We start from the raw sequence: 12,041 nt of genomic DNA, 5'->3' as shown, positions 1-12,041 counted from the left end.
CTTTTTATTGTAATTACTCCCATCCAAATGAATTAGACACAAGGCGTATGAATGAAGGGAACAGAACAGAACAGTGCAGCCAGACAATACAGAACAGAACAGTGCAGCCAGACAATCCTGCTAAAACCTGGAGGAAAGGAAACAGGAGCAGGCTGCTCAGATTGTGTCTATGGATTAATTATTCACAGCGTTGCCTTCTCTATCCAATGACCCCAGTAAAGAAGCACAAATTATTTAGCGAGCTGCCAGATCGGCGTTTGGTGTGAGGGCATGAAGCATCCGTTCCCACTGACTGAGGTATCAGAGGAGGCATGTGAGCCCTGCTTAAGACAGACACACACAGGCAAGCAGACACATACATACACACACACACACACACACACACACACACTGAGCTGCTGCGTGACAAAGAGAGTGTATTCATGGCAGGATCAGATCAGTGCACAAGGGTATGGTTTCCCTCCCTGGCCAATGTCCAGACACACACACCAAATTAGATGAGTTGAGTAGGGTATAATTGAACAGCTTGTTTGTTAGCATCAGTGACAAAATTAGTGTTTTTAGAAACCAGAATCCAGATGCAACTGAAGCTGAGACCTCGAAAGACCTGCTCTGTGAGGGATGCTGACCTTATAGCCTTTGCCACTGAGTTCAGATAGTAGTGTGACTTTTACTGGTTACCCGTTACTTTTAAGAGGTGGAAAAGCTGCATGTCGGTGTTTTCCATTAGGTTCATTAGGTCACTATGTTTCTAAACACCAGACTAATTTGTGAGGTAAACAGGTGGAGTAAGACAGACCAACATCGTGTGTGTTGACTAGTAATAACACATCCTTTTAGTCCGTTTCTGCTGTCGATGTAGTAATCATTGCTTAGAACTTCATCAAGTGACAAAAGGGTGAAATCCGATGGCATTTCTAGAGAAGTATAATAGTCACCCGTCAAGGATGTTATTTCTGCAGCACTCAGTGACTTGAACCAAGCGGTAGATTTTTCACAGCCACCCAAAAGGTGTCATAATTTCAATGTTCCCATGAGAGAGAGAGAGAGAGAGAGAGAGAGAGAGAGAGAGAGATAGAGAGAGAGAGAGAGAGAGTGAGTGAGAAAGAGAGAGAGAGTGAGTGAGAAAGAGAGAGAGAGTGAGTGAGAAAGAGAGAGAGAGAGAACGAAAGAGAGAGAGAACGAAAGAGAGAGAGAGAGAGAGAGGTGTTGGAGGAGAGGAGAGGAGAGGAGAGGAGAGGAGAGGAGAGGAGAGGAGAGGAGAGGAGAGGAGAGGAGAGGAGAGGAGAGGAGAGGAGAGGAGAGGAGAGGAGAGGAGAGGAGAGGAGAGGAGAAGAGAGGAGAGGAGAGGAGAGGAGAGGAGAAAATGAGGGTGAGTGTTACCCTTGATCTTGTTAGTGGTGATTGGGGTCTCTCAGACCTCACACTGGGCTGTGGGTGTAATTGCCTCTGGCAGGCCTGTAACATGGGTTAGGGGAGAGGAGAGTGCCATGCCTTTGTTTGTGGCAGTCACCACATGTCTGCCTGTGTGGCACTGTACTGCCTGCCTGCATTCCCAGGCTTGGGAAAAAGGGAGATGATCGTTATAGCACTGGTGTTGGCTTTTAAAAGGCCTTTTAATGGGCATGCATTTCACAGGCGAGCGCAGCAAGGTTTCAGGAAACCAACATCACAGCACCACGGGCACAGGAGTTCAGCTCAGACTGAAGTAGCATCCAACCGTGGAGAAAGCCTGCCACCTACTGGTGATCGAGAGGATTATCAGGAGAGGCATTTGTTGACTTGATAATTATCACCATTAGCACATTTCAGTGCATTGTTATATTATAGTTCATTATAGATATTATAATATTGTGTATCTGTTGCATGGAAAAGGCAATTATTGTCTAGTAGTCTATTATAGACCTATGTAAAATAGTTACTGTATGCTATAGATAATGTTGATGTACCCACTGAGAGTAGGTTATTTCCTATTCTGTTTGAAAGAAATGACTTTGCTCTGACAGTATTGTATTCTAAAATCACAATTTATATGTTATGTTGATTTAAGTCAGTCAACCACTGTTACCCCTCAGGCAGTGTAATTACATTGTTATGTTCCAGTTGTTTATAAGACATTGGCCTCATTTTCTATTTAAAAATGCTATATAGCCTCATACACAAACAACACATTGGCCATGTCGTCTGCGTGTCAACATGGTTGTAAAGTAATTACTAAAGTTCCCTTCAACACATGACCTTTCTGTTTACCTATAGGCTCTTTGTTAATGAATGAATTATGGAGTAGCCTCTACAAATGAAAAGCATTTGCTGCCTAATGTGTTTGCCTAAATCATACTCAAGAGTAGGCCTACCTTTAAGTGGATAGTGTAGCCCTGTTCCGCCTGCGGTAAGTGTCTGGTTTAATTTAATTCAATAATCCCAATAGGCCTAGATGAAATAAATCCCTTATGGGACACTCATTTCTTGAGTAGTGAGATCATGTGAAATGAGGTTCACATAGAAAAAATTAGGACATTATGGTTGATTGAGCTTTTACAAAAAGCAGAAATATTAATACTGAGATATTCTTTATGTTTATAAATGTGCTTTAATGAATGAAGGCAACCATGTGGAAAACAATCAGCCACCAAAATGGATGAGAATGATTGTGGGGCTTAGTGAGAGAATGAATTAGCATTTCACCCACTCCCAATGCAAATTGTTTCACTTAAACTTTTTAAATACCATTTTGTGTTCTGACTTAATTTTAATAAAATAGTTTTTAGATAAGAAGCATGAGGCGTGAAGTTAATGGGCAGACTGTCTGTATCCGCAACAGGCATGTACTTGTGATATATTGATTCAAGAGAGACAATTAGCTAATTAAAAAATAAAGAACAGTGTTATGATCTCCTCAGTAAAAATAATAATACAGTTTGTGCTGAATTGATATTATTTCAACTATAGAAATAACCTTATCAAACGGATATTTCAATAATGTATTTTATTTACGCATGAATTTTCTCACATAAAATGTATTGTCCAAACTCATCCTTCTCTTAACATCGATTTAGACAAGTGCATGCATATAACAATAAAAAAACATGTATGAAAGAAACACATTTCATTTTGAATTAAATAGCCCAATTAAAAAGGCCAGTTTGTAGTATTTTCATTTTAGTAAATTACATTGTAATACACGGCCATTTGTAAATTAGGCCTAAAAACAGAGATGTGAGAATATGGGCCTACTTTATATATTTATTACTCATTTAGAGGCCATCGTCCACTCTCTACTATCCTCTGTTCACTATAGCTGATTGTACAACTGGGTATTTATGGAAACGCCGATCCCATCATAACTGCAGCTTTGCATATCGTTGTCTTAGGGCGCCCTCCAGTGATATTGGATATAGCTACATTTCATAAAATAGCTTGATAATCAAAATGGAAACTGTCCACCACTAGGCACCGGTTGATTTACCAAACTATATCTTGATAATCTGTGTGTTATTATAACATATTTTATTTGAGTCTCTCTCTCTCTCTCTCTCTCTCTTTCTCCAGTGTTCTCTATATTGGCACCAGTCACTACTCACTCTTAACTGAGTAAAATGGAATGAGTTGTCCTTGAACATCTGCTGTTCAGCCAACCCTCAAAGGTAATCACAATAATGGACTTCTAAGTTATCGACATACACACATAAATAAATGTTTCCAAAGAGAATAGCTCAATGACTTGCCTGCTGCTGCTAACTAATCAATCGTAGTGGCTGCATCTGTTGATGAAAGTTTGTGGAAGTGCAGAGTAAGATATACGTGTATATCGATGCCTGGCAGTTCGACTGCCCGTATAATGAGTGACAGTCACCACTCCACCGGGACACAACTATTACCCACACAGACTAGCAGACTTCTTGGCATTTGAATGCATAGTGTGCGCAACATCACAAACAGATGTCACTCAATTTCCCCATGACACACAAGCAAGGAAATACATTGACAGAATGTCCATCCAACACAGCGAGGAGAAGCAGGTTTCATGCCACTGGAATAGACTGATAATCTCAGGTCAAAGGTATGATCTGATTGATAAAAAAGTATTGTGGAAATGTCATGTTCATCTCCTGTTCACCCAGCTGTCTTCCAGGATTGGATATGAAAAGACCATAGCCTAATGACAGTAAGAATAACAGTGATCTTGGACTATAGACCATTATTCTACATTGACAAATGTGTTTAGAACATGCCGTATTGCACTTTTTCTTTGGTTGCATATTCTTGTGACTTGGCCTGTAGTGAAAAGTTCTGTCCAGACAGATCTACATTGTTTATGACATGAAAACAGCTAGTCCACATGTATGGCTTTCCTTTATAAACCTCATATTAGAGTAAATGTATGATTTCGGAGAATCTCAGACATCACTTTTTTCTGAATCTCAACAGACACTCAAACTCAAATATTTTTAGTGCCTGGGCTTATGACAGCGCAAGAACTGTCTGCATTGGAGATGACAGACCACTGAAGCTGGGCTTTTTGGATCACTCCTGCTGCCGAGCAATATTCATAAATTTAATTTCCAATCCGCTCTCCTTTTATTAGTTTGGGTGTTATTAAATGAGATTGCTTCATCTTAATATATTTCTAGGGCCGAGGAATGTGGCTGGGAGCTGATATTCAAATCCAATAACACGGCCTGTACTTAGTGCATGGCACTAATAAATGCCAGCCTAGCTGTGATGCATATGCAGAAGGGTCTCACTCGCTTGAGTCACAGCAGGCAATAATACTCAGAGTGTCCTTCAGAGTGATCGTGCTGGGCTGATGTCTCCCTCCACCCCTCCGTCCCCCTCTCCTATAGGTCTGAGGAAGCCCAGGTGACCTGACCAGTCTATATCCCATATTGATTTGGCTGGATATGGCTCTGGACATGGTTTTTACACCCAGAGAGAAGACAGTGGCTTTGATCCTCTCCTTTTCAATATATGTCTGCTGACCTTTGAGACCTGTTGTATTGGCATTTGGAAAAATAGTGGATCATTCATTTATTTCAGGACAATAAAAATGTCACTATGTGCCTCTGTTCTGTACTGAGTGGCATCAACTGAACATCAGTAGGCCTACTGCTTGCTAAGGTGAGACATATACCCCCCTCGGAGCAAAGAAAGAAGGACTGTAGAATGTTGGCTCTCCTCTTTGCCCCTTCAGGGTTAAAGCATTGACATGCTTCTCCCCCTCCCATTTTACCAGAGGAATCAGACAACTGCTCATGTAAAGGTTGCAGCTTAGGAAGCTTAGCAGTTTCACAAAGTGACCTTTACCTTTATTATGAATATTTATTTTCATTATTATATAGTGTAATCTATGCACATGATCAGCACAATGGATTTCTTTTTCATTAGTTGTGTAAAATGCCCGTCAGTGAGTGTTAGGTATCAGGGGTTGACCCAGCAGATTACACTAACCCCCTTCCCCCATCTCTCCCCCACTGTCACGGCAGGATCTGACAATTGGAATTAATATGCATGGAGATCCTTCTCCTTCGTTTGCTGGCTGAGGCTCTTGCTGCCTGGGCAACTTTATCAGGGGTAACATTATCGAGAGCTTTGCTGGGAGCTTCTTCATCATGCTCACATCCGTGTCTGCCCAACACTTGTCACTGTCAATCACAAGGTGATAATACACAGATGATTCTCTCATTTGGTTTAATCAAATCTCCAGGCTTATTTGAACTGCAGTCATTACAGCAGATAATTGCTGCATTGAGATGTTAGCCTGGCCCTAGCCTGAGGGATAAGACAAGACTATTGCTATATGAAGGATCTGGTAGATTTTTTTGTGTGTGTGTGCCTTTTCCGCTCACCTTCCTAAAATGAATATTGCATTTGAATCCAGCTCTGGCTTTTCTTATTGAAACTAACATTGTTATTACTTATTATCTGGACGTGGAGTCATCCGTTCTCACTTTTTTTTATGTCTGTGCTGTCAAGGCAAATTTCACCGGGGGCTGACTATTGCAATTTTTAACTGTCATTTAAACCAAATTGCAGATCTGAATTGGCAGGTCTCAAACTCTCTGAAGGAATGGACTGACAGGAGGCATAACTACAGGACATATTTCACCTCGGTTCAAATTCAGGGGCTTACTTATTATACTGTTCCTCCTCTTATTGGAAGTTTATGTATATAGACTGACCATGACCATGTTAACACTAAATGTTTTATAAAAACACAATTAATAGATTTCTCAATAGAACTAAATAGGTTTGTCAAATTTGACAAATAGTTACTGACACTTGCCAATGGACCTGTCTCAAACAGCTGCATTGAATAGTCTGATTTAAATGGTTCTGTGATGTTGGGTCGTCAGATCTGATGCATGTCTTTGCACTGTGTGTCTGTAGCCTAACTCACAGCTGCACTTTAAACCACTGTGAAAAGGGGATCAGAATAGGCTACTCATGGTTGCCATAGTAGACAGGGGGATTTCATGGTACTTGATTAATGAATCACTAATGTGAAAGGATAACATTAGCTCTACAGACTAACTTTAGATTAATTGTTTTGTTGCTGTAATCGTTTCTTACATAAGACTGAAAGGCAAATAATGTGTTAAAGTGATGTTGAAATCTATATCTGTTGTCAAAATGAATTTGATATCAAAGTAGTAGACAGGTCAAAGGACTAATCATTGTGTAACCATTTTCATTCTATCAAATGTCATATAAATAACACTGCCCATAGCAGCACTCTCCAGTCTTTCATGTCCTTACTAATGAAGGGCAACAGTTCTGGAGAATAACCATCGACCTGGTAGTGAGGGTCGGTTTGAGATAATTATGCAATGACTATTACCATCACATTATCATCAGTCGGGGAGATGTTATCATACTTTTAAGGGACATTTCAGGAAATGATTAAGCCCAATCTTTATTCTCTGATTGTTTTAATGTGTTTGTCTAACCATGCAAAGGTCACAATAGTTGATTATAAAAAAAGAATCAATGCCAAAGACAAAAAAGTCATTAGGATGTTGTGTGACTTTCTCCATGTCTGAGATTATCTCAATGTTGGGGGAAGGCAAAACAGACATCAAGTTATTTATGTAGTTGCTCTGGTCTTTGATTTGTATGAGTCAAAGGAGTCAGTGAGCTCGTGTTGTTGACTGCCCCAATAAAGAAACTGGACGCTAATTACCTTTGGCACTGAAGTGAACTTGAGGACAAAATGGAATCAGATAATATAGCAATAATGAAGTCAATAATTCGTTTTTAGTTTCAAACTTGGACAATGTCATTTCCTCTAATTAATTCAATCGGTGATGCATTAAATTAGTTTTTCTCTTCTGAATCATAATTAAGCTTAATTGTCAGCAAATCAATCAATCATCATCATCATGCAGCAATGGCTACTGAAGCGTGGACTAAAAATAAAACAATGTGATTACAAGCAAGAGGCTTGGATGTGTCAACCTCTCTGGACCAAGTCTGTGCATCACACTAGGACAAAATACTTTCTCCTATGGACTTTATTTCATTTGTTTGTTTCATTTCTGGAAACATGAATTTGTCCCTGTCCAACTCCACACTCAATGTCAGTTGTCAATCACTGTGACTTCATTAAAGGATTTAACAGGATAAGAAGTCACATACTGAGTACCGGATAGGTGCAGTGAAATGTGCTCCAAAAGTGAAATATGAAATTAAATTAAGTGAAATTTGGGCAGCAGAGTGTTGGGCCAGTAACAGAAAGGTATCTGGTTTGATTACCTGAGCCGACGGTGAAACATCTTTTGATGGGCACTTGAGCAAGGCACTAATTTGCTCCAGGAGTGCCGTACTACTATGGCTGACCTGTAAAACACACATTCAATTATCCTGTAGTCCATCAAAAGGTCAATGATACAGAAAGATCCATTCTCGGGGGCAATGGACTGTTGGAGTCATGTTGGCAAAGATAGTAGGACTACAGTCAAGGTTCCTCATCACAGGAGACTTGGCCGTATGGTCATAAACAAGCTAGCTAGCTAAACAACAATGTCTGCTCCTCTACCTTGTCAAACAAATCAAAATGCAAAATGAGCTGTCCTCGTGTTCTGTGCAGAGTTCTCTCACTTATCAACAGATTCATTTGAGATTACGTGCACTATCCACATTTATATTTTTTGCATTACATTGCTTATAATTTAGCTAGCTATGGCCTCCCTCAACGTTTGCTAACTAACATTAGGTTAGCTAGTTTGCTAGCTTCTAACATTCAGGTAAATCAAATATTATACTCTATACTCTCTGACTAAACAAACTGGTTGACATTAATACATGTTCAATTCCTTTGTTGTTTCTAAATATCTGTTTTTTTATTGAGCTAGTGAAGTAGTGCAATAATACTTTGGTTGGTTACTACTTACACTGCCTAACTGCTGCCACACTGTTGTCCACCATTATTTTAGAAAGTTGGATAACGTGATCCTCAAGGCCCAGTTTTTCAAAAGATACAGTGCCTTGCGAAGGTATTCGGCCCCCTTGAACTTTGCGACCTTTTGCCACATTTCAGGCTTCAAACATAAAGATATAAAACTGTATTTTTTTGTGAAGAATCAACAACAAGTGGGACACAATCATGAAGTGGAACGACATTTATTGGATATTTCAAACTTTTTTAACAAATCAAAAACTGAAAAATTGGTCGTGCGAAATTATTCAGCCCCCTTAAGTTAATACTTTGTAGCGCCACCTTTTGCTGCGATTACAGCTGTAAGTCGCTTGGGGTATGTCTCTATCAGTTTTGCACATCGAGAGACTGACATTTTTTCCCATTCCTCCTTGCAAAACAGCTCGAGCTCAGTGAGGTTGGATGGAGAGCATTTGTGAACAGCAGTTTTCAGTTCTTTCCACAGATTCTCGATTGGATTCAGGTCTGGACTTTGACTTGGCCATTCTAACACCTGGATATGTTTATTTTTGAACCATTCCATTGTAGATTTTGCTTTATGTTTTGGATCATTGTCTTGTTGGAAGACAAATCTCCGTCCCAGTCTCAGGTCTTTTGCAGACTCCATCAGGTTTTCTTCCAGAATGGTCCTGTATTTGGCTCCATCCATCTTCCCATCAATTTTAACCATCTTCCCTGTCCCTGCTGAAGAAAAGCAGGCCCAAACCATGATGCTGCCACCACCATGTTTGACAGTGGTGATGGTGTGTTCAGGGTGATGAGCTGTGTTGCTTTTACGCCAAACATAACGTTTTGCATTGTTGCCAAAAAGTTCAATTTTGGTTTCATCTGACCAGAGCACCTTCTTCCACATGTTTGGTGTGTCTCCCAGGTGGCTTGTGGCAAACTTTAAACGACACTTTTTATTGATATCTTTAAGAAATTGCTTTCTTCTTGCCTCTCTTCCATAAAGGCCAGATTTGTGCAATATACGACTGATTGTTGTAAGTTTAAAGCCGGATTTGGATACAAAAAGATTTCCCAAGCTTTAAACATCCCAAGGAGCACTGTGCAAGCGATAATATTGAAATGGAAGGAGTATCAGACCACTGCAAATCTACCAAGACCTGGCCGTCCCTCTAAACTTTCAGCTCATACAAGGAGAAGACTGATCAGAGATGCAGCCAAGAGGCCCATGATCACTCTGGATGAACTGCAGAGATCTACAGCTGAGGTGGGAGACTCTGTCCATAGGACAACAATCAGTCGTATATTGCACAAATCTGGCCTTTATGGAAGAGTGGCAAGAAGAAAGCCATTTCTTAAAGATATCCATAAAAAGTGTCGGTTAAAGTTTGCCACAAGCCACCTGGGAGACACACCAAACATGTGGAAGAAGGTGCTCTGGTCAGATGAAACCAAAATTGAACTTTTTGGCAACAATGCAAAACGTTATGTTTGGTGTAAAAGCAACACAGCTCATCACCCTGAACACACCATCACCACTGTCAAACATGGTGGTGGCAGCATCATGGTTTGGGCCTGCTTTTCTTCAGCAGGGACAGGGAAGATGGTTAAAATTGATGGGAAGATGGATGGAGCCAAATACAAGACCATTCTGGAAGAAAACCTGATGGAGTCTGCAAAAGACCTGAGACTGGGACGGAGATTTGTCTTCCAACAAGACAATGATCCAAAACATAAAGCAAAATCTACAATGGAATGGTTCAAAAATAAACATATCCAGGTGTTAGAATGGCCAAGTCAAAGTCCAGACCTGAATCCAATCGAGAATCTGTGGAAAGAACTGAAAACTGCTGTTCACAAATGCTCTCCATCCAACCTCACTGAGCTCGAGCTGTTTTGCAAGGAGGAATGGGAAAAAATGTCAGTCTCTCGATGTGCAAAACTGATAGAGACATACCCCAAGCGACTTACAGCTGTAATCGCAGCAAAAGGTGGCGCTACAAAGTATTAACTTAAGGGGGCTGAATAATTTCGCACGACCAATTTTTCAGTTTTTGATTTGTTAAAAAAGTTTGAAATATCCAATAAATGTCGTTCCACTTCATGATTGTGTCCCACTTGTTGTTGATTCTTCACAAAAAAATACAGTTTTATATCTTTATGTTTGAAGCCTGAAATGTGGCAAAAGGTCACAAAGTTCAAGGGGGCCGAATACTTTCGCAAGGCACTGTACTCATGTTAATGTGATATTTCAGATTTACATTTTTAATAAATTAGCAAAAATGTCCAAAAATATTTTAGCTTTGTCATTATGGAATATTGTGTGTAGATTGATGAGGGGAAAAAACGATTTAATCAATTTTAGAATAAGGCTGTCTCATGTCTTTACGATTATTAACTGAAGACTGATAGTTTTTATCAAAGATTCTCTGTAATTAGTTACTATGCGATCAACTGATTAATCACGTAACTAATTCACTAGGAAATCGGGGCACCAATGAAAAATATTCAGATTACAAAGTTATAATTTCCTAAAATAACTTTTCAGATATTTTATCTGATCAATTAGTCTTCGAATTAATGAATTATTTACTTTTCCTCACGTTAGTCTCATTCCAAACATCGTAAATTGTTGGTTATCTGCACAAACCCAGTCTTCACTATGAGTCATCCATACATCAATTATCTTAAGTCATTTATTTATTACTAACTAAGTAATTCACAGAAATGCATAAACAAACAAAGGTAAATGTAATGATAGGAGGATGTGCCCTAGTGGGCTGAACCGGCATGGTGGCTTGTTAGACAAAGGGGAAATGGGGGGGTCGACTAAGAAGTCACTACAAAGTTAATTATAACAATTAAAATGCTAATCCTTTACACATGAACACTCACTCATTCGGGAACAATTGCAATCCATATATATTTTTACGCTCAGTGTGTCGTCTTGATCGCTGGTGAAATGTGTGTGTCTTTCGTAGAATTGTCCGTCTCTCTCCCTCTCTCTCTCTGTCTTGGATAGAGGCGATAGTTCAAAGTGACATTCGTTATAGAATGGATGTTTCGGCGGTTGTCGTTCTTCGCGTTCAATGATACCGAATTCCTAGCTGCAGACTAGTAATTAATATTAAAGACTTGTTCTCATTCTGTCGGTATCGATAGTCTAAGAGTTTAACCACGTGGTATGTTAAAAGATTCAGCAATGGTCTACAACCTTTGTCCCCCTCCTAATGGAGAAAAACATGGTCTGGTGATTTTATTCGGAATGGCAGAAAAGAGCTGTCCCAGGATGTCTGACCCTAACTGGGCTCAGGGGCGGTCCTCTGATTTAGTTCAAATCCAATTCCCTTTTTGAGTTTTCCTTCATTAAACAGTCCAAAATCACATTGTAAAATTGTGTTAACTGTATCATACTCACTCATTCATCTTATACAACAATTAGATGTAAACCTTATATCTGGGGCTATTATATAAACAGCGTTATGGTAATGTGGCCACACCGTCTCCCATGAGCTTCCCAAGTTGTGACAAACGGACCAGTTCGTAGCTGGATTCTTCACCGATCTTTTACACTTTCTCCGGAACATGAAATTTGTTCGTACCTCAAGTTCTGTGAGGTGGAAGGATTTCCTTTGTCTCCTTTAAAAACTACTCTCTATAA

Source organism: Oncorhynchus mykiss, chromosome 6 (genome assembly GCF_057628025.1).
Source record: "Oncorhynchus mykiss isolate SJ-2025 chromosome 6, ASM5762802v1, whole genome shotgun sequence".
Taxonomy (NCBI): Eukaryota; Metazoa; Chordata; class Actinopteri; order Salmoniformes; family Salmonidae; genus Oncorhynchus; species Oncorhynchus mykiss.
The sequence above is the reverse complement of the archived record's forward strand: the minus strand, read 5'-3'. Positions refer to the sequence as shown.